At 38.5% G+C, this 23992-nt stretch overlaps 1 protein-coding gene across 1 annotated transcript in view; it reads right to left on the bottom strand.

Moving 5' to 3' along the window:
• The window catches only part of JAZF1 (JAZF zinc finger 1), a 265415-nt gene that overhangs the window by 161141 nt on the left and 80282 nt on the right, over positions 1-23992 (bottom strand). The window lies entirely within an intron of this gene.

A 23992-nucleotide genomic window follows, 5' to 3' on the forward strand; every position in this document is an offset into this window, starting at 1 on the left:
GAAATGGTGGACAACTATCTTCTGTGTGGTGCAAGAACAGCAGCTGCATCACAAGGGGCCTGTTTGCACTATTCTATTCATGGTTCAGCAAAGATGTAGAAATCTAGAGAATATACACTGCAAGAATGAATTGATGTAAATTATGCTGTGCTGTCACTGGAGTTACATGTGTTCTTTTTTTTTATGGGTTCTAGTACTTTCACGACTAGTGTCTCTATGAAAAGACACTGCTGTTGATTCTAGTTCCATTCAACACCCTTTCATCAATTTCCTGCTCCACAGACATCTGATGTAGGCACTGCTTTTACTTAAGCAAAGGGTGCAACAGATGCAAAGTGTAGTTTCAGTGCAGGCTCATTTTCTCTATTAAGCTATACCGTTATGCATGTGCCCCACAGCAACCCTCCTTCCAACTGAAGATGCCAGGAAAAATGGTGGGCAAGCAAGCCTCTTTGATAGACTCCTCTAAAGATAGCAGATGAGGGAACAACCAGGGGCCTCTGAAAGCTTTTATGGATTTCAGGCAGGAGTCATCGAAAGCTCTCCTTCTTCACCATCAAGATGACAGCAACAGGTAAAGGAAGGGTACTGAGCTTTCTAGGGCAAATGTGTTGGTCAGAGGGAAAGTGTGATGGAGCATTTCACTGACTTTCCTTGGATTTTTTTAAATTATTGTTCATACAAATCTGAAACTGCTGCGACGCCAAAGGAACTGAATCCAATTATATAAAATGGGTTTCACATTGCCCTACTTCAAAAGTAAGCTTTGATATCCCATCAACAGAGGGAAATTAGCTTCAAACTTTCTGATGGTACCATTGATAGAGTCTGGTTACACCATCATTAAAACAGCTGATATATCAATGCACATTTTTAAGCTCTCTCTGCAACAAGGTGAGCTAGACACTTTTTTCTGTTGAACAAAAAATTAAATTCCAGCGAATGAAGAATAATATATGATGATTTTTTTGTGCTGTTCAGATGGTTCAGCACTATTCTTAACCACAGTCCAGGAGGCAGGGATAGGTGGGAATACTTACCAAGAAATGCAACAATATGCCAAAAAGGTACCTTTCCTTTTCCCCCCTAAAGGTTTTTAGCAAATAAATGCTGACACTCAGAAACTTTAGACATTAGATAACACAGATGTGGCCCAACATGGTACACTTAACACTGCATCTAGGTAGATATGAAACAATTTTTTTCTAAAATATGCATTTCTTATATTTCATTTCCTCTGGCACATGCTAGTCTAAAGCCCCGTGGAAGCTGTAGGTCTAATCTGAAAGTTAAGCTTTCATATAGTCTTAACACAGAGAACTATTGTGCATTAAAAAGAAAGACTGATTACTTGTACAAAAACAGATGTTCTTCGAGATGTATAGTCCATATTAAGTGAATGAGCACCAGTGACCAGTATCGAGCAGAGCAGCGCATGAGCTCTGCATTCTGCAGGGGTATAAAGGGCTGAGCTGTCCTACCGGACCCTGGTTCTTTGCTACCTCACAAGGTCAAGATCACAGGACTGATTTTGGTAGCATCTGGTCATCCAGAACCTAGAGTCCAGGATTACACATGCCCCTCCTGAACGTTGGGTCTGCTTGAAAATGGACCTGTGAATATCGCAGTACTTGGGAAATGTCCCTCCCCAAGACAGAACAGACACTTTATGTGTCTGCTGTTGAGAGCCATGGCTGCCTCACAGAACAGGCAGTAGTTGAAGCCTGGGAACTTGCCGTAGTGGCAATGGTGTACTGAAGGCATATGGAAGCCTAACTAACTAATTCAACTACAGTCTGCCTAACTAGCTGCAGGTCTGATTCTTTGTAAGAGTAGTTCTGACATGTACCACAGGAGATAAGAGAAGGAACTGAGTGTGGTGGGGCAGCTATGCCCTTTATACGCTCATGGAATGCATGAGGAGGGAAGGAGGGCGGATGCAGTGGTCCACGGTCTAGAAGATTCTCTGACACATGTGCACAGGGCGCACATTCACTTAACATGGAATATGTATATGGACTATCATTTGAACAATTTATGAGACTACAAACCATGCAAGTCTAAAATATTAAAATTATGGTATACATTAATACTAAAAATAAGTTCATTACAATCCAACTCATCAAGGGCGAATAAAGTACTAAGAGGTTTCTCTTTTATAGGTGATAGAGTAAATTCTGCTCCTTAAATACGATATTTTGGGAAGCTACTAATGAGCACAAAAGCACACACTATACATTCCCTAACACTAGATTCACCAGCATCAGCTCTCTATTTTTCTTTCAACAGGAAGAAAACACTACACGGACGTCATTTTTAAAAAAAACACTATGTACATACAGTGCACTATTTGTATTAGGCTATTCCTAGGAGTCAAAGAATGTGTGTACTATAAGGATATGCATGTTACAAGCCAGGTATTTAGAATTTAATGAAGTTAGGAGCCATATAGCAAGCATTCTTACAATGATGGTTCACAGTGTTTATCCAAAGGAACTATGGTTTCTCCTCTGATAAAAGAATGTGGTTAACATAAATAGATCAGTTAGTGCCCAAGGGGAAAATTATGGTCCATTTCCATATAAGTCACACATTCTCAGACAAATGGTTACAACTTCCTTACTAGCAGTTATTTCAAATACATTGTTCTATATCAGAGCTGGAGACTCTAAATTGGATCTGTGTAGACTCTTATTAAAAAGAAGTAAGGTAATACAGAAAAAGAAAAATGGAACTAGATATCTGCTTTTTAGTGCCTCATAAGGAAATGGCACAAAATAATTTCTTCCTACCCATCAGTTCCCAAATCCATCTGTTCATTCACTTCCCCAGCTCTATTAAAATTTCCCACCACATATTTTTGGGCTGGGGTTGTAACCTCTTGAGGACAAGTCCTATGGCTACTGGGACATTGGAACTGAAATATATTTTATTCTGATAAATTGTGAAAATATATGTATTTGTTAGACTACAGAACCTAGATAAAAATGAATCATTATAATGTATATTCCTAGAAATAATGTTATTTATTTTAGGATGAAACACTACTTGTGATTTTTATGTAGGCTAATTCTATAGTTGATTGGTTACAGCTGGAGTGGCCAACCCATGGTTCCAGAGCCGCATGCGGCTCTTCAGAAGTTAATATGTGGCTCCTTGTATAGGTGCTGGCTCCAGGGCTGGAGCTAGAGATGCCAACTTTCCACTGTTCAAACCCAGGCCCCACCCCCTCCCCTGAGCCTGCTGCACCCTTGCTCCTCCCCCCTCCATCCCAGAGTCTCCTGTACACTGTGAAACAGTTGATCAGGGCAGGCAGGAGGCACAGGGAGGGGGAGGTGCTGATCGGCAGGGCTGTCAGCGGCCAGGTGGTGCTGGGGATGGAGGCGGAGGGAACTAATGGGGGCTACTGATGTATTACTGTGGTTCTTTGGCAATGTACATTGGTAAATTGTGGCTCCTTCTCAGGCTCAGGGTGGCCACCCCTGGTCTACAGTGGTGCATAAAGCAAAGTTGAGTGCCTCTCCATAACTCAAACCATGGAATAAACGCAGCAAAAATATTAGCAAAAATGACTTCCCTCGCTAGGGGCCTAGTCTAAAACCGATTTCAGTCAATAGGAGTCTGTGCATTGACTTCACTGGGTTTTGAATCATGCCCTAGTAGTCTTGCAGTGCTAGTCAAGTCCCCCTTTCAGTCCTCAAGGAGATCAGCCCGTATTAAAACAATTTAGAGAGCACTAAATACTGTAAGTCCCAACTCTAATTATATTAATGATACTGCAAGGGAATTGCAGGTCTAGAAGACTCAAAAATGGTGGTTAAATACTTTGGAAGGCTATTAAAAGAAAGCTGAACTGGTTTTATTCAAACCAGCTGTATGAAAGTTCACAGGAAAAGAAGCAATCATTAGCATGAACAAACTGCAAAATGTAATTTAAAAAAACCTCACACAAACACAACTTACAGCCATCTTAGTGAAACATACCAAAATTAAGAGCATAATGAAAGATGTCATAATCCATTTTCAAACCATCTTGAACAGGAATGTCAGATTATTTTTCTAAAAAAGCTAATATTTTCAAGGATAATTTTTACTTAAAACACTAATGGACTTTTTCCTGACTGTCAATCCATTAGTAAAGCAGATTTTAAGCTGGTTTACAGTCTCCTACACCAAGCTCTGAAACGATCAGTGCCATAAATTAGATCTGTTTTCAGTAAAATGGCTGCCTACAGCTAGCGGCTAAAGAATGCTGCTTGTAACAAAAACTTTTTAAAAAAGAAGTTGACAAGTTATTCATATTTATAACTGCTCCTTAGCCCATGAACTTTCATAGACATGGGGCTAACCTTAGCCAAATGGATTCAGTTATCTTCTGGAGGCACAAGAGCAGTCAAGAGTATTTTGCTTGTTTTCTTATGTATCCATGTAGCAGTAGCATGCTAGAGAGCCCTTTTAATCTTGCAATATCTTCTTAGCGGGTAAGAAACCTACTACTTCAAGGAGTTGAACCAGGGAACTCAGGGTCAAAATGCAGGAATTCTACCACTGATCTAAACAAGACCTCACAGTAACCAGCAATGTTACTTTTCAAGCCTCAAGTAACTACAGGGGAAGAGTGTGCCAGTTAGTTTCCAAATAATGCATCACATCTGAACAGCAGAATTTAATCCTGCACTAGTAAGCCTTTTTATAGCTTTGTAAATCACTGTAATATCTCAAATACATTCCCTCTCTGCTCAGCTGCAGATGCCAGCCTCAATTCACCTATTTGTCAACCTCTCACAAAAACATCTCCCCACCTTCTTCCAGACTAACTCTTACCCAGTCAACATCCTCCCTGAACTAAATCCATAAACCCATTGCTGACTCCTCAGTGCTCAATCAGTAAGTTAATGACCTCTACTGGAACATATGGGGTTAGCTGGAATTTATTTTAACTACAAATGTGCGTGTTTATTTTATAGACACCCCTATACATTGTATAGATGTGTAGCTATTTGATGGCATCCCTCTCCCACTACCCGTAGTGTGACACAGTCTTGTAAATTATTAACTCTTCCAAAAGAGACAGGTTCTTTCCATATGTTTCTATAGCACCTAGAAATAATGCTACGCTGATCCTGAGCAGGGTCTCTGGGATTTATTGCAACGTTACTGTTCAGCAACAGCAGAAGCATTTTAGAATTCATGAAACTGATGATGCATTGCTCTGGCAGCCTCATCATATTCCTTAAACATATCTGCATCAGTTTGACTGAAATCCAAGGAATGCTTTTGCAGTATGAAGGAAAGCCCCCATTGTTAGGAAAGCATACAGTATTGTATTTTTTCACTTCCTTAACAATGTGGTCTCATGCCACAGCAGTTATTCCCTTACAGTAACAGAATACAACCTTCAAGTCATATTAAGATTACAAACTGTACAAGTTGTTCCATATATTATTTTTTTGATTAAACCATAGGTAGTATTCTTTCTGCCATCCCCAATCCCCCCGTTTATCTCCTGTAACTAGAGTGAAGGAAGAAAAGACTAAATTACATAATTGCTGTATTTATTTTTAATAGCTTATTTGTGGTAGTTTAGCTTCTTGATGACAGGGCTGAGATTTCCCTATACTTAGGGCAAATACTACTGATATACAACACATGGTTATCAAGCTCTGTATGATTCTTAATAACCCTGCATTCAGCTGTCTCCTTAGGTTAAAGAAAGATATTGCATGGTGTCCTAGAGATAATGTGATGGTTGCCACAGAGACAAACAGGAATTTAAAACAGACACCCAGAGAAACAAACACACACACACAAAGAGACAGAAAGAAGGGTTAAATCTACATTTGTGCTAGCAGCCAAGCAAGAGAAAAACTTTCTGCTTTGAGATTTTAGTGTGAGAAGTAACTTGCAAATGAGAAATATTGCCTCTTTTAAATAGATAAAGGAAGCAGGGAGTGGGAAAGAAGAGGGGTAGAAGGCCTTGGCTTTTTATATTAAAAATTCAGGCCTTGTCTAACCTGGGAGACTATGGTGACAGATGAACTAGTGAAATGAGCCACTGAGAGAAGGAATGTGAATTAGTCTGTTTAAAATACTTTGGTTTCTATTAGTACCTGTCTAATATCTAATGTCTAATCAACATTTTAGAGAAATTATCTTTGTTAATGATTCAGTAACTCAGCCCCTGAATTAAAGTACTGGTGCTGACATAAACCCACAAAGGTAAAAACCAGGGACTATACCTGATAGCCTCATAGACCTTTAAAAAGAAAAAAAACGCTGAAAAAGCTTTACAGACCTTATTTCCACATAATTCCAATTTAAGATAAAATTGTTGCAAATCATCTTTAAAAGTGTTGTGCAAATGGAGGGTAACTTTGGTTAATAAATATTGCTTCAAATTTCTACAGTGTATTGCACTGAGATAACTCTAAGCAGTTTACAAAGGTGGGGAAAAGGATTATTATCCCCACCTTATAACTGGCAAAAGTAAGGCAGAAAGCACTTAAGTTTTCCCATGATAACACTGAGTTAGTGTTAGGGTTGGGGACAGGACCTTGGTCTGCATACAATCTCCTGCTTTAACCCTGAACAATGTTGTCCCCTTAACTAGCTCTATTATTATTTATAAAAAGGTTATTTAGAAAAATCATTTAAATAAATACAAAACATAAAAGCTAATAAAATTTTAGCTTTTTTTAATTTTAGAATTCTTAATACACTTTGCTATTTAGGAGCTGTCTGAAACTCCATTCAATAGCAAAGTGGTTCTGTGGAGGTTGAATTCTGGAAAACCACTAATCTACAGATCACATAGGTATTAAAATACAATGTTTTGTAAAAAGCTTTACCACGGCAAGGTTAAAGGTATTAAATGAGAAAATATGGTGAGGCTTCATGGGATTGGGAGGCAGATTACATGAAGGTCCACTAGAAAGCTGCGCCATGCCACTTATGTTGATGCTAGAGGCAGCATTCATTCAGAACAGGAACAACCCAACTTCGAAATGTCTCGTTTATCCTGTCTCCACCCATTTGTATGAATGATCTGGAAGACCAAGGAATCTGTTGTGATTTCATATACGATCTTATGAAGAAAAAGTCAATGGGAGAATGCTGCTTATGCTTGTATGTGCCTAGCATGTTGAATAATTTCTCAACCATTAATTTATGCTGTTCAAGGCTGCCTTTACCAAGTGACTTTATTTCCTACCTATGAAAAGATGGAAGTAAGAGCAATAAGCATTTTAAGGACTATATGTTTTTCTGTCCTAGAAGACTTGACTTATTGGTAGAGTCGGGTGGAAAAAGTTAATTCCGTTTTGCAGAGGATTTAAAATATTTTGAAATTGGTTTGGTTCTGATTAAAAACGAAAAACAGAAGTTTTGAAATACTGTGTTAAAGGAAATAGGGCCCTGGAGATGTGGACTCTCAAAGCAATTGGGCACTTGGCCCAGGGGCATTCTGCCACTGGCTACCCCAGATCCTGGAAGCCAAGGTTACTGAGAAGGCGGGCAAGCTGGCAGGAAACCAGGCAGAGTTCCACTAGAACTTCAGCAAAGTGGACCTCTCTATGCTAAACATTTTGATTTACCTGAAATTGGCAAATTCTGACAATCTGTGCCTCAGTTCCCGTCTGTAAAAATGGGAGTAATAGTATTTCCCTACTTCACAAAAGTGCTTCTGTCAGAGCACTATGGACAATCTTCATGTCCTATACAGGCACTATGTGGACACTCTACTACATGTCTATCTACTGATTACCTTAAAAATAACTATTTATATAACTTCAAGGAGCATATAAATACTGCTCCAAATGTGCTCTTCACAACCACTGTCACACACTATCCTGCTTAACACTTCAGACAGCAGACTGTACCCATAAAGAACTGGCAGAGAACCCCTTGTCTAAATTATCCTGCATAGAAGAGTCTGCTTCTACTTTCTACCATGGTCTCCTTCTGCTGGCAGAGTGCTTTTCCTGGAAACCTAGAGATATAGGCATCTACCTGGGCAGGCAATAAGAATGACAATATTTCTGATTTATCATTAGAGAGTGAACAGACCTTCCTAAACAGATGAGTGTGAAGCCTCCACCCCATCTAACATTTCTTATACTGAACTGTGGAAAAAAGCACACAGCTCCTTAATGTCCGTTTAAGAACTAGTCAAAATGGAAACATAAGTTGGATTAGACAACTTCCAAGTAGAGAGCAATAAAGACTACACAGATTCGGAGTGAAAAGCCTTCTTTTTAAAACAGCCTGAACTCTGCTGAATCCAAAAGACTTTCCCTTTTCTGACCTCCAACCTGTGAATCAGTCTCTTCCCAAACAGAAACTGGTGTGCACATATCCAGCTCCGGTATCTACATCAGGATCCAAATGAGGAGGCCATGTCAGGCTGCTCAAAAGTTTACTTTCTTTACACCTGAGCTAAGGACTCCACCTTTGAGAGTATATAGGCCATATTTAAAATGAGCCAGTAGTCCTGGGTCTTTCAGGAGAAAAAAATGCAGTAAACTCTGTGTGTGAGAGAGTGTGACTCTCACTAGGAATCTGATACTGAATACTACTTGATGACAGACTTCTGCTAAACCTGGGCGGCTAGCAGGTACTCCAATATTCCCTGGGAAGGATGTTAGATGTTATTGTCAGCCTTTAAGCAATAATAAGCTGCATTGCTTTCTCAAAGGTCCTAAAGCTTCTGTCTGGATTTCATGCCAACTGTCCCTATTTGTCATTTGGGGCAAGAAAAATCAACACGAGTCAGGCATTAATTTTGGTGCATGGCTCGTGCTGCAGAGTTGGTGAGAGCAACACAAGATGAACGTCCATGCTTCTCTATGCTTCAGCAAAGGATAGAGTACCAGATTGCACCCAGGGCTGGGCATAGGGTAAAAAGCAACAGCATATGTGGGAGCAAATGACAACTTTGCAATTTTTGTCAAAACTATGTTACTTAATCCTGAAAAAGAACAGACTCATAGACTTTAAGGCTAGAAGGGACCATCATCATCATCATCTAGTCCAGAGAACAACCACCTTTGGCATGCGACCCATCAGGATAAGCACCCTGGCGGGCCGGGGCGGTTTGTTTACCTGCCGCGTCCGCAGGTTCGACCGATCGCAGCTCCCACTGGCCGCGGTTCGCCACTCCAGGCCAAAGGGGGCTGCGGGAAGCGGCATGGGCCGAGGGATGTGCTAGCTGCCTCTTCCCGCAGCCCCCATTGGCCTGGAGCGGCGAACTGCGGCCAGTGGGAGCTGCGATCGGCTGAACCTGCAAATGCTGCAGGTAAACAAACAGGCCCAGCCCACCAGCGGCTTTCCCTGATGGGGAAAGTTGCCAATCCCTGATCTAGTCTGACCTCTTGCACATTGTAGACTACAGAACCTCGCCCACCCACGCCTGTAATACACCTCTACCCCAGGCTGAGTTACTGAAGTCCTCAAATCATGATTTACAGGCTTCAAGTTACAGAGAATCCACCATTTACGCTAGTTTAAACCTGGAAAGTGACCCATATCCCATGCTGCAGAGGAAGGAACCCGCCAAACCCTCCCCCCCAACACTTAGGGTTTTCATCTCTGGAATTAAAAACTAAAAATCCAACCAGAATACATTTGATTTTAAGGGTTGTTGGTTTTTTTTAAATGTGAAACTAGTCAAGTAGTCTTAGATGATCTCAAATAATTAAAAGGCTATTGCACAAAAGCAACACAGAAGTCCCAATCCCGCTTGCCTTACTCATGTGGGTATACTCATGTTGGGTGAACAGGATTTATGCTTTACTTTACATTGGATAATCAGCTTGGCAGTGACTCCACTTCTTAACAACGTCATAGGATACTTTGCAGACAATGCACGCTCATCCTCACAGGTCAGTATTCAATTATCAAAAGCAATGAGCAATTTTTGCAGTTTCTCAAACCACAGCTTGTCTAGAATAAATTTGAGACTGTATCCTCTACTGTTTCCACTCGGTTAGCACTCAGAGTAATTAATCACCTAACACTGTAATAAAAGAAAATAATAGTAAGTGGCTAGATGTACTACAATACTTAGATTCGGCACATTGTATATATGTAAGGCTAATGTAAAAAGAAAACCCACAGTTACTTATGTTTGTCCAGAAGAAATCACATGAACATTTTAATAACTGTATAGCATACAGGTCTTCATTTATTCACTACATTACATTTTCAGCAATCTATATGAGAAGTATTATCTTGGCCTAGAATAATTTCTTGCAGAATCATTTCAGAATAATGTTTTCTCTACGATGCAACCAGCTGTTTTATTGTATCACTGCACTCAGAAATCGGTACTTCTGCATACTCATTTTTATTGCCAGTTCTCTTACATTCCAAAAACAAGAACACATCCAAAGCCCAATGAAAGCTGGCATGAAATTTCCCTATGAAGGTCACTGTGTAATGAAAAGGGTTATAAATAACATGATCCATCAACATTTAAAGCCTGTAAATAAGAACAATTAAAATCAAATACAAAAGGGAAGTAAAACAAAAATCATAGGGGAAGAAATCACACCTTCAATTGATTTAGACAGGCATTAGAAACACTGGCATGTGATTTACTTTCAGAAACTAAACACACTGGTGTGGGCTAGTTGTAAAGAAAAAATACTGTCATTTTTTTTCCTATTCAAGAGCTGGTGCACTGAATCTTAGAAACTACAGGTTCACCCAGAGTGCATACTTCTTTTGATGTTAAAAGGAAAAAAAATTAACCTTCTGCATACCTTCTATATTAAAGTTCATTAATGAAAGGCTAAATGTTTAATTCACTGGGATGTTTCTGTTTTTTGTCATTTCTGTATAGTTAACAGGAACATAATTCAAATAGGTCACACATTGTAAATATCCTTACAATATTGTTTTTTCTTTCTCTGTAATTAGACCACCTTTTGTTACTAAGAATCCTCTAAACTGTTTAACTGTGAGTGGTTGTAAACTGCTCATATTAAAAATTAGGAGTTGTCTCCTCCTCCTAACTTCATGCTATGGGAACTACAACAAGGAAAATATATAATACATACAGTCAACATTACATCTCTGACACCTTTTTTTTTTTATTGGTTTAACCCAGTTGACATCACAAATACACTATGCAGCTTTTGACATATTTCTGTTTCAATGTCCATTCACCTAAGTAACTCCCACCAAACAAGTTAACATCAAAAAGAGACATCACTCTATTGACAACAGAACAGAAGACAACATTCTCTTAGCTAAATTCTGGCTAAACACAAAGAAAATTGGCATAGTAACTAAGACCCTGCTGATTTTGTCTTTCCTGTATTCTTTTTTCTTTGAAGAGTTTTGGTGGGAAACAAAAAATAAAACAGCAATTTCTGGCTTTCTTCAGCCCTCACTTTGCACACTGCTCCATGAAGGCAGAGGGGGATTTATGCCAAAACTGTCAAACTTTGGAATCTAAAATAGGCACCTACGTGGCATATTTAGGTGGTTACATATGGATTTTTGGAACCTGAAGTTAGGTACCTAAGATTGAAAATACTGACCTTAGTTCATACGTAGAATAGCCCTTCTGACATAATGAGAGCCACTATGTTCATATTAATAAACTACTGTACATATAATACAATCCCATAGTACTTATTGGAGCCTGTCACAACGTTTTCAAAGTTTGGCTTTTGTTCTGCATGTTGAGAAGCAACTTGGGATCTCTCACAATTCAGGCCCTTTGGTCAGAGAGTGCACCATGCATTGCATTTCAACAACTGAACTAGGAAGAGTTGCAAACTTGTAGTCGGCCTTCTTGCCTCACTGCATGGTTTGTGTTGCAACTGAGGCTGTTGTGAAGTAGGGTGATGTAAGAAAGATGGGACTGTACAATGGAAAGGTAGCCCTGAATGAACCCTCATAGACAAGGCCCATAGAATTTAACAGGAATGAAAACAATATGGTTCTACAGAAATAGAAGTTATCAGAAAATGACACACTTTTATAGTTTGTGGTTTTTTGTTTTAAAAACTTCCTATATACTTCCATAGCAGGCTCATAATTTTCTGTTAAATACTACAGGAAGATTCAAATAACTATATAATGATTACCGTTCTCTAATAATTTGTGTCAAGAGTCCTCCATAAGAAAAAGAACGGGGGAAGCCTTGGAAATGTGCATTTTTAATTTGGTTCCCTGTTCCGTGGCACATTCCATAGCCAGGATCAGTGAGTTTATCCCATGTTCAGATATCAGGCAACTACACCTGCACCAGCCAATGAGATTTTTTTGTTTTTCAAGGTGCCTAAATGCAACTTTCCACTACATACCACAACAGCTCTCAAGCTCATAGATGTCTAGTGCTTATTCTGACACTTGAATTACCACTCTAAAAGTTTTTTGTAAATGTTTCATTCTTTAGTATTCTCCTAAATGAGTTCCCTCTTACGGGAGTATTGTAGAAAACAGTAAGTCTAAAAAGCTATCGCAAAATAGAATGGTACTTGATGCACTACCGTCATTACCATAACTTAAAAAAAACCTAAATCTCTATTGCAAACTACTTTCCACTTCCTACAAAACCTTGTTTTTTTCCTCTTAACCCCCATTAAAAGATCAGAGGGAATGCTGACATACAAGATTTGGCAGGCACTCAAGTCATAGTAGATACCCCATCAGACATCCCTTGTTCTTAGAGACTAGACACCAAGTAAAAATGAATCTTGGCCTGAAATCAAACCTTTACAGTAATCCACCATAATTTAGCTGTTCATAAATGAAAATGTTAAACTTTTTTTAATTTTAACTTCAGGAGAAGTGGAAGTGAGGAGGGTCATTTAATACTGATATATAGCCTGCTAAAGAGGTAATTTCATTATTAGACTCTTTTAATCTTGTTCAGTGCACAAGTAGAATTTATGGATTAGGAGCACACTGGATTTGGTAATTTATGTCAATCGCTAATTTGCCAATATTTCCATGGTATGTTGCTCTGTATTCAGAGCATTCACTTATTTTAAAGCTTTTGTCCTGGTTTATGTTCTTATACTGTGTAAGTCATCTCTCTCTTACCAGTAATTAAGAACTATTTGTCTGCTATTGATAAGTATGATCTGCTTTACTGTGCTACACAATTAAGGGGGCAAAGGAACAGCATAACATATCTCTAGCATATCAGATGAAAATACCCTAATTTGAAACTAATCTGTCATCCATATCAATATAACGAGGGATTTAGTCTCAATGTTACAAGTTAGATCAGCACTGGAGGACTGCTGTCAAATACAATTTACAATGGTAACATTTTATGGCCTTTAGATCAACTAAAGAAAAAAACTTTCTGTAATTTTCATCATATTCACATTAATTTAATTCTGATAATTCTCTAGGTAAGGTTTTAGACCCTATGCTTTCAAGTTTCTTCTTTGACATCAATACTTAAGAGGCCATAAGATCAAACTATTATAATTATAGCATCCAAATTTACTTCATTCTCTTAGATACCAACAGTTATACATTTACTTAACTTGGGACTACTCACAGTAGTAAAGTGAAACATCTCCACGTGTATTCACAGTACTGATACCTTAAATGATCTAGCAAGAGAATCTGTGGTTCCTACAGCTGTAATAGCAACAAGAATGTAATTTAATCTCCTAAAAGTGTATGCTAATAAACACCAAAATGTTAAAAAATAGATCTTGTAATTTATTAACATGCGCAATGATCAAAAAAATTGTTTGAGAGTAATCTTCGCTAGATATTTGCATTTTGTTTATAGCCCTTATCCCAGTGAGACTTGATATTATATGAAAATTTCAGCTTTTGCAGGGGGGGGGGAGCGGGAGGAGGAGTAAATTTCTAACCCTTGCAATTACAGATTAAAGTTTGAAAATATGACTTGAGTGTAACCAATGTCTCAAAAGCCAGAAGACAAATATAACACCCAATATTTTATAAAAATCTCATGATTTCTACTTCAATCTTACGATTTTTTAATGTTTGGGCTTAGGCAATACTGCAGTAGTAGTAGTATAGCATTATAGAAAGGCACAGTTCTGAACATCTGGAAATACAGAGCACAACAAGAGACAAAATATTCGAGGTTAGCCTGAACAGTGCTGAAATATATCCCATTAAAATTTTCAGCAAGTAAGTGTCAAGGAAATGAAGTTTCAGTTAGAACAGGAATTACACCCAGTTCATATTAAGGGACAGATTCTTTTGTTTCTTTCCTGAAACGGACATAAGGAGGAAGGTGAGGGCTCAGCAAAGGTGGCATAAAGCCACCTTTCTGAACCCGAGTACTGCTCCTTTTGCAACTTAGAGCAACCTCAGTTAAGTGTTTGCAGGTTAAAGGGATTAGTGTATTTGCAAAACTAGTCAGCAGTGGACTCCCCAAGCATAAATGTGAATTATTAAAGTTCTAGTACAGCTAAGAGATGGTTGAGACCTAATGAAACTAAGTCCCCTGATAGAGTATGTTCATATTAAATATATTACACCCGATTACACTGCTGTCCTTATATTTTACTTTACATTCTTTTTCATAGGGCATATACAAATGAGAAAAATGTTTATTGTAATGGAGTTCTTCCAAGGCAAAATTGGCAGTTAGGTCCTTACCTCTGACAAAAACCTCAGTGGGAGGTAGGCACCTACCTGGCATCAATACCTTTGAAAATCACCCTATACAATATTATTTGGAAGGAAGAAACCACCATTACCGAAATTTAAAAATATTACCACATTAAACTCTGTAATGCAAAATTAGCCTCTAGAAGTTGATTATAATTATGCACAGGGAATTTCAGTTCAATAGTGAAGAACTTTTAACATTTTATACTTGTAAACCATCTTCATCTAGTGTTTTTTGTTAATGAGTTCATAATAAAGCAAAGCACCAGGGTTATGAGATCTTTTTTATAAAAAAATTAAGATGTTTACATATGCTGTTAAAGAGTCAAACAGATATTTGATTAGGAGACCCAACCTATTTAAAAGCAAGCTTTCAAAAAGTTAACTTGATAATGCAGCAGATGGTGCAAACAGACCATTTTTAGAACACCAGAGCGTTTCCAAGAAATGTATTATTCTAGGAAAAACATCAACATGTATTAATCGTGACATGATAATTTTCTAATATAATGTTATAAGGCATTAGTGTTTCTAATACCGATTTGCCTTGCCAAAAGTTAAAAAGCACACCAAGAATTTTTTACTAGTGCAATTTGTAAAAGAATAAAATCAAGCATCTGTATATAATTTTATGTTAATTTTCCTTCCAATCATGTATTAGTAGTAATCAGTGACCAAAAAAGAGACAAGTGAGAATAATGAATGTGAGAGAGAAAACGGTGTACTCCCGCAAACACTGTACGAGGACACGTTGGCAGAGGGGGACATGTCATAAAATTAAAAGGCAACACATTTCAGAATGAAGAACTGGACGTTGAATATAAGTAGCATGTGAAGTTACACTAGCTAAAATGAAATTAGAAGGGCTAGTGGTTCCTAGGTTTCAGATGTATCAATGGCAGTAAAGTCTTCACATAATTGGGTACAACTCACAGCCAGAAGTGCCAGGTCCCCTAATGCAGATTTCACAATAATACTTTATTATGAGAAGTTTAAAATTTTCTGGAGGGAGTGGAAAACGATATTGCAAGTTAAATCATAGAAGTTATGCTCATGTTTTAGTAAAATTAAAAAGAAACTGAACAGATAAAAAAGAAAGGTATGAACCTCCCTAAATTACATCATTTTTATTTGCTTAGTGGTTCACTTAGGATTGAGTTAAGGCCCATCAGAAACCAAAAACAAAACAAAACTAGTTTTAGATAATACACCTGAACTAAAATCCCAGCTCCACTGAAGTCAATGGCGCAAGTCCCATTAACTTCAGTGGGGCCAGGTCAGGACTTCACGCCTGGTGTCCTATGGATTTACATGTGTTTAGGTTATAAATCAAGAGGATATTCTCTCATTCACCACTATAGTGAACACTAAGGCCCAGATTCTGTCACTTTTCTTCACATTGAACATGACTCTGCAAATGGTGCAACCAACTGCAGTGGGACTGCTCATGAAGTAAATTACCATTCAGTATGAGCAAAGCTGGCAGAATCTGGCCCTAAATATCAGTTAACATCAATTAATTTATTTACATAAAGATCAGAACAGAATCTTGATATAGTTCTTACCTAAATCTGTGGGATACCCAATACACCTCAAATAAAAAACAAGCATTTGGATTATCAGTGTGTTGTATTCATAAATTGCTATGTTATTAGTAGTACAGTAACTCCTCACTTAAAGTCGTCCCAGTTAACGTTGTTTCATTGTTATGTTGCTGATCAATTAGAGAACATGCTCGCTTAAAGTTGCACAATGCTCCCTTATACATTGTTGTTTGGCAGCCGCCTGTTGTGTCCATTGCTTGCAGGAAGAGCAGCCCGGTGCTGGTGGGGGGTTGGAACCAGCGTGGACCGACAGCCCCCCTATCAGCTCCCCATTCCCCTAAATTCCCTGTGCGGCAGTCACCCAGTAGGATATCCTATTCAGCTGTCCCTCCCCGCATTGCCATGTGCTGCTCCTGCCCTCTGCCTTGGAGCTGCTCCCTGGGACAGAGGGGTGCTAATGTCAGGGTGTCCCCTTCCCCTCTGCTCCTGTCCCTGGCTTAACCCATCTTACATAGAGCTGTGGGGACACACAACAGAGCTCAGGACAGAGGGAGCTACCTGGCAGCAGCTGCCGTGTGAGCCTGCTGATCTACTTAAAAAGGGAGTGTACTTAAGAGTGGGGTCAATGTGCTTAAAGGAGTAACGTGCATCTCTCTCTCACACACCCGGTGTGTGTGTCTGTCTGTCATGCTGTCTCCCCTCCCTTCATTCATGCTGCTTTGTAGAGTATGAAGCTACATTAACCACAATGAGTTAACTCTTGAGGGCTCAGCCAATTGCTAGATCATCATTTAGCAGTAAGGCATTTCCTGGGAAATATCCCACCCTCTGACTTCATCACCTCAACCAACCTTTACAATCATCATTCTCTGTACCAGTATTAAATTGTTTGGTGAAAAAAATTTCCTTGGAACCTAACCCTCTGCCTCCATTAACATTAATTCTTATGGGGTAATTGGATTTGCTTAACATCGTTCCACTTAAAGTCGCATTTTTCAAGAACATAACTATAACGTTAAGCGAGGAGTTACTGTACATGTGCAGCCCTTTTTGAGGTAGCTCAGTATCAAATGGTTACTTATTCACTTATATTTCTGAAATCCTGAATCCATCATGTGAAAGAAAGCACCTAAAAGATAAGTGTTACTGGACCACAAAAAAGAGTAGTTTGTGTTCCTGATCAGTTCAAAGGAAATCTGAAATCAGTAAAATTTGGGAAATTGGTGTTTAAATAGAAAATCTATTAAACCTGGCATACATCAGTTTTTAAAGTACAATACAAAATATATGTGCCCCATTCTAGACAGGCCTGATTTTTTTCAAACTATGCCCAAACTTTTTATTTAAATCCAGAAAACTAGAAATTAAAATATTAAATTACTATATTAATTGCAACTATCGGAGTGCAATATTTGGTAAATACTGAAATATAACATGCACTTCACTACTTTGCTAACTATAAAAGGAACATCTCTCTCTCACCTCAAACCCAAATTTTCCTTCACAACATTAAGTAGGGGGATTATAGAAGGACAGCCCTTAGGACAGGAGGGATCTACTAAAAGATTCAGCTTTGAATTGCATACAAATATTGCAAAGGGAAAACTCTCCCAGTATGAGGAAATGTCAGATATGTTCCCTCTATAAACAAGGTACTACTATGATCTGTGTTCATAGTACTGAGATCACAGTAGGGAGCCCTGACCTGCTCTTCTCCTGGTACTAGTACTGCTACTCCGTGTAAGAGAATTAAACTGAGCTTCTGATGGTGCCTTTGCTTTATGCTGTAAATTAATAATTAAGGTTAGAAGTGGGATTGCCTGTTTAATCAGTTCTTCTCTGATTCATAAGATGCAGGTGGGAGTGATGTCCTTCTGTTCTGCAACTCAGCTGCTGGTTGACAGGGAGGTAGGGTCTATTGCGTATGAGAGCAGCCTGGGAGTAACTACTGGAGGCTGTAGTCTCTGCACCTTCAGAGTCTCCAGAGGAGAGCAGGAAGGGAGGGGAAATTTTCTTTCTTGCCTGTAGCACTGAAACACAGTTGTACTGAGTTTACATACAAAGTTAAACTAAGTAAGAATTTGAACTATTTGGCAGCATCTTCTCAGGAAAAATCCAAGATTACAGAAAGCGAGGGGTGTTTTGCTAGCTCCAGGTGCAGAGGTGGCACTCAGAGGGAAAGTCTGATTTGAATGCTGCAGGAACAAGTGCAATGCAAACATCTGCTTCTATTAATTTAACCTCAAAATTCACTTAAATGTAATGTTGTAAATATACATCAGTCAAGTGACAGAGAAACAATTACCAGGAGTACTATTTTTTTAAAACTTCATTTTGTATCGTATTTTGGGTGTCGTATTAACATCTGCAAATACTGCACAAACCCAAAATTTCACCAATTTAGAATTTCTGAACAAAGTTTTATTTATGTACTGAAACAATATGCTCAGTTCGCAAATAATTTGAATTTTAAAATCATCACAAAAGAAAAACAAGCTAACTAAAAATCTGTATAAAAAAATACAAGCCAGGATATAATCTGCAAATAATTTTATAATCTTTATAATTACATGCTCTATAATTACATTACTCATCTCTTTTTCATATCATTTTAATGGTATCATCAGATGTAGCATCCTGGTCCATTCATCATAGCTAATAAGACTGAGAAAATAATGTAGGAGTAATTTAGGAAGACTCACTCAGAAGAGGTTTGCAATTGTTGCAAAGTTTTGGCTTGCTGGGAGAAAAAACTCTTCTCCAGGCCAAAGAAATGTATTATTATTGAAAAAAATATATAACATTAAAAGCACAAGCTTTCTCCTTACTTGGTTGGTGCAGGAGATCAGAGACAGACCAAGCACAGAAAACCAAAAAATGTGGAACTAGCGCCAAATAATGCCAAGAAAAACTATTTATGTATTTTAGCTATTTATTTTTGTCTAACTGAAAGGCCATATATCAAAAATTTGTAGTGTCTGCTGCTTGTACCAGCCAACAGGAAACCAAAGTGAAATGAAATAAAATAAAATAAAATAAAATAAATCAAGGAAAGCACATCTGGAATTTTGGACATGCAAATACTTCTTAAAATATTTAGCAATTTTTTGAGCAATACTAATTTCTGTAAAGGTTACTATTTTCTTCAGTTAGTAGCCAAAGACAGAATTTACCGTTATCTGGATAACCTCCTAACAGAGAGCCGAACTTGCTTTCAATAGCACTTGCATTTGTTAAAACTTAATTTTCCCTTGATTCATTTTTTGTAAATGGGTATCTTATTTTTATGGCTATTACATTACATGAATGATTACAACACAAAGACATTGTTGAGGATACTCAGTAAGGAATGCCTACTTGAAAAATATCAGTAATAGCAAGGATAAGCTTGAAATTTTATTTGCATGAGGTTAAAAACATTAAAAATAGCTTATGTTCCTACTCGTTCTTGAGCGTTACCACCAACCCAAGCAAAGAACTGGCAAAGAGTGGCAAGTTTTTAGTCCAAAATAAGACTGAATTTCTACAGTAATCCTCTCAGAGAAGATGAAGGTTTTGTTCTGTTTTTCTGTCATGGAAAAATGTCACACACACATACCTACCTGTAAAGATATATAATTGCTATTAAAATATTACATGTTTACACAGATTTGAGTACATTAGATAAGAAGCATGAGAGCTAACATGCATCGTGTATTTGCTCACTTTAACAGAAAATTATCACAATTATTACAATAATTCTCCTCATTACTGTCTCTCTGCCCCGTCTTCTGTCTCGCTCTACCCTTTTGAGGCCCTCTTCCCTCATTTTGAAAAAAAAAATCCTTTTGCTTCCTAGGTGTGTACAGATTCCCACTAGCTACATCACAATCTCCTCATCGTTCCCCTCCCACATATCAAGATTCTTTTCTAGTTACTAGCAGAAGCATGGTTACAATACTAGCTTTTGGTATATAAATGCTGGAGAGGTGAACAGTGGTTCAATATTTTGGTTAATGAAAGAATCAGTTTTCATAATGTCATTGACTCAGAGTTTAGTCAGGTGAGAGTTGCCCATTTTTCCATGAAGTCAGAGTTTTGCAAAGAAACACTGCATTGTGATCTGTTCCACTATTAATTTTTTCCTTGAGAGGTTCACCCAAGTTCTCTAGTGACTCTTGACTTAAGATGTTACTACTTTGGCAATGATAATGATCTGGCAATGGTCCATTTTAATAGCCTATATACACAGTTCAGGATTAAATGAAAAATTATATTTAAAGCAATGTGCTTCTTGTTTCACACATTTTATTCCGAAAAATTTGTACTTAACTCCATATTGCATGTCAGAATACTACTCAAGAATTAGCACCCTGTGCAACACTTCGAACTTGTTCTTACAAGTTGGGTCATATTTTGATTAAATAAAGTCTGATTCTGAGAAGGACTGAGCACCCACAACTGTTGCTGAAGTTAATAGGAGCTGCATGTACCCATTACCCCTGAAAATCAGGCTCTGTGTACACAACACAAATCTGAATGTATATAATCTTTTCTCTAGATATTCCAGGGGGGGTTAAGACCCTTAACCATTCTCCTTTGTCCGATTCTATAATCCTAAATCCCACTGCCAAATGATATATGCCTCTAAGTACTTAGGAGGTATTTTTTGTGTGTATTTTGTAGCATTTTATATGCTACTGAGATAAATCCATGCAACAGGGAATTACATACTAAGCTATCCTCCAAGAGATGGATTTCTGTTAAGCTCTTATCTGCACAGAGATGTTTGTTTATGAATCCTATTACTTGGGAAACTGTGACCAGTGATTTCTACATATTCCCATGTGCCTCAATTAGGTGAATGTTAACAGGAGAGAATAGCAGCATATTTTTACTCTAAGTTGGTGGCTGAAGTTTTGCACCTGCAATGAATTACTCTCCAATAAATTGCCAAGAATGAGCGTGAGTGAGCCCCAGGGCAATTCATTTCAGGTGCAGAGCTGTGCCCACAAAAAATGAAAGTCCTTCACCACCAACCTCCTGTCCAAATAACAATAGGGCATCACTCTAGCAGTACCGCTGGAAGTGATGTTTTGGCATTAGACAACAGTAACTGATAGCGAAGATAATCTTTCAGAGCACCACTTCAGGGAACGGTACTTCCAGTAATATATCAAAAAGGATTGTGGCTTCAGATATTTGTATAAATGCCTTTAAGTGTTAGATATTAGTGAAATACCTAACCCCCCAGACTATCCCCTGGTGATCACACAATATGCCCATATCTAAATAAAAATTATAACTATTGACAGGACCTTTCCTTCCTGACAACATTTCCATAAACTTCACGGATAATCTTTATCTGATTAAAATAATCTCTTTTTAAAATTAACAAAACAAACCCAAGATCCTCCCTATCCCTTGTTTCTCATGCAAAGAGAGAACAGATGATATTGGATAGATATGACAAAGGTTCTATTCACCCAAATTCATCTGTTACAAATAGGATAAGACACAACTTCTTTGCTGTCAATGACTCCTAATTAGTAAATTTCATAGAAAATACTAGCTTAAAAAAAAAAAGTAAGGTTGCACACTGAAACATACTAATATCAGTAATTACTAAATTAAGGATGGCTGTGCAATTTTAGTTCTTCCTTTGTGTATACATTATAATACTGTTAATTACTTGAATTCAATGGAATGTAAGTACATGTTCAGCTGTCGTCCTGAATAGAGAGGCTTCCCTGAATCAGAATACGTGTAGGTTGTATGATGCACAGTGAATGAAGTAGCTGTTCAATTTTATAACTATTTATTTACCTAGGAAGTTTTAACAGTTTTACAAATCATTGCCCTATAAAGATCAGAAGTAACTTGTCTTTAAAGTCCAGGAACTTAGAATAATATAAAAAAACAATTATTTTGCCAAGAGGGCCTGATACTTGGAAATTCTTAACTGGAGACTGATGGAAATAAACACTTTTCTCCCACTAAAGTCTAAATGTTTGGCCTTCTTCTCCACAGGGATGGGTCTTGGGTACTGTCATGTGGATTTGTCTGTGGCTGCGTGGATAATGAGGGAGTTCGACAGGGTGGGAGATCAAAAACTCCACTCCCTTAGCCAGGACAAACTGCTAATTTTCTGCCCTCTTAGGGTGGGGCACAGGTGGATGGCATGTACCATACAGTTCTTGCCAGTTCTAGTATGGCCTCATTCAGGGGGTAGTGCTATTCTGCTGTATCCCAGAGGCTGTAGGAAGTCTAGGAACTTGTGTTTTGAGTCGTGGAGCTCTTTTGCTACTCTCCAAAGCAGATTTTGGAACTGTTTTTAGTCATCTAGAGGACATGGCAACACTAAAGCAACCACCTCATTGGGCAAGGAAGATGGAATACCTGTCTGTACCAGTGGATCTGGTTTATCTTCCTCCTTCTCCACAGGTTCAGGAGGCTTTTGTTGGTCTGTTGGCAAGGAAGGATGGTAAGATTCCCTACTAGACTGCATAGACTACAGATGCTGTGCACACAGGTCCCATGATCCAATAAAGACAAATATGAGGGGTTCAAAATAGGTTGTTGTGATCTCCAAGGCATTGCATACCATCAGTCCCAAGGAAGGGGGTCCTCACATGGACAGACAAGATTGGTACAAGAGAATTCTCAATCCCATGTCTGGGCTGAGCTCTCTCAATGGAGGATCACTGGTATGTCTGACTCTCCCAATGATGAGAAGGTCAGGTCTTGTTCCAATCGGCAATGCTGTTGGTACCTATGCCAGGAAGCCATGGCTAGTGGATGGAATGGGAGATGTGCTTCTTCCTGGTGTCAGAATATCCCTAGTGAGGGTCGATCCCAAAAATGGGGGAGACTGCAGGTCTAGGAGGATGAAAATACCCCTGGAGTAGTGTAGGATACTGGAGCCTTGGAGGTTGCATCTTCTTGACTGATGCTGCTGGAATCAGTAATTGATGGTTCCATATAGCGCTACAATAGTAGCGCTGGTAAAGGAGCCTCCACCCACATGATCATCATTGGTACCAGCGACCCACGATCCTTCAGCTCCTGGTGCTTTGTCTGAACTGGTATCGAAGTACTGAAGGGTTGTTATTGCTATGCACCTTAGGAGGACTTAAGTCCTTGTGTCCTGGGTGCAAAGACCTGCCTAACCTAGACAAGGTTGGGGAGGGAATCTCTTCTCTTAGTAGAACTATGAGGGGATCTGCTTTTATGGTTACGAGAAGGTCCAGATAAAAAGGGTCCTTCACTATAGTCATTCCGGTGACAGTGCACCCCATACGCATATTTTATATATAAGCATATTTATGGAAATATGCTTATATATAAAATACATACACACACGACATAACTGGAATATGTTTTATGCTACATATACCATGTAACATATCTCTGTGAAGGTTATGATCTACTGAATCTATTCATCCTATTTGTATGCATGTGTCATTGCTGCATTTGAAGTTATGAATATTGGCTGTGTACTTGCTTGATTTCTAACTAGCTTTAGTAAAGCATTTGGTCAGCTTCTTGAGAAAGGAATGTGCAAATTAAGTGCCCAATCAAGAAACACTTAAAGGACAATCTTGGAAAGCTCAAATCCACATAAGAAGTCTACCTGAGGACGTTTAGGTTAGCATGTTAACAATGGCGGCTGCCTGTAAAAACTGAGTCACACATGGACATGTGACTTGCCCACGTGACTCCAAAACTCCATCTTGGAGCTGAACTTTGCATAGGAGAGAGGAGGGGTCTCTACCCACAAGAGAAAGTCTACTTAAACCCCTCTGAGACCCCTCCATTTTGTCTTCAGCTGGCTCAAGAGATAGCCT

This window comes from Gopherus evgoodei, chromosome 2, assembly GCF_007399415.2.
Source record: "Gopherus evgoodei ecotype Sinaloan lineage chromosome 2, rGopEvg1_v1.p, whole genome shotgun sequence".
Lineage (NCBI taxonomy): Eukaryota > Metazoa > Chordata > Testudines > Testudinidae > Gopherus > Gopherus evgoodei.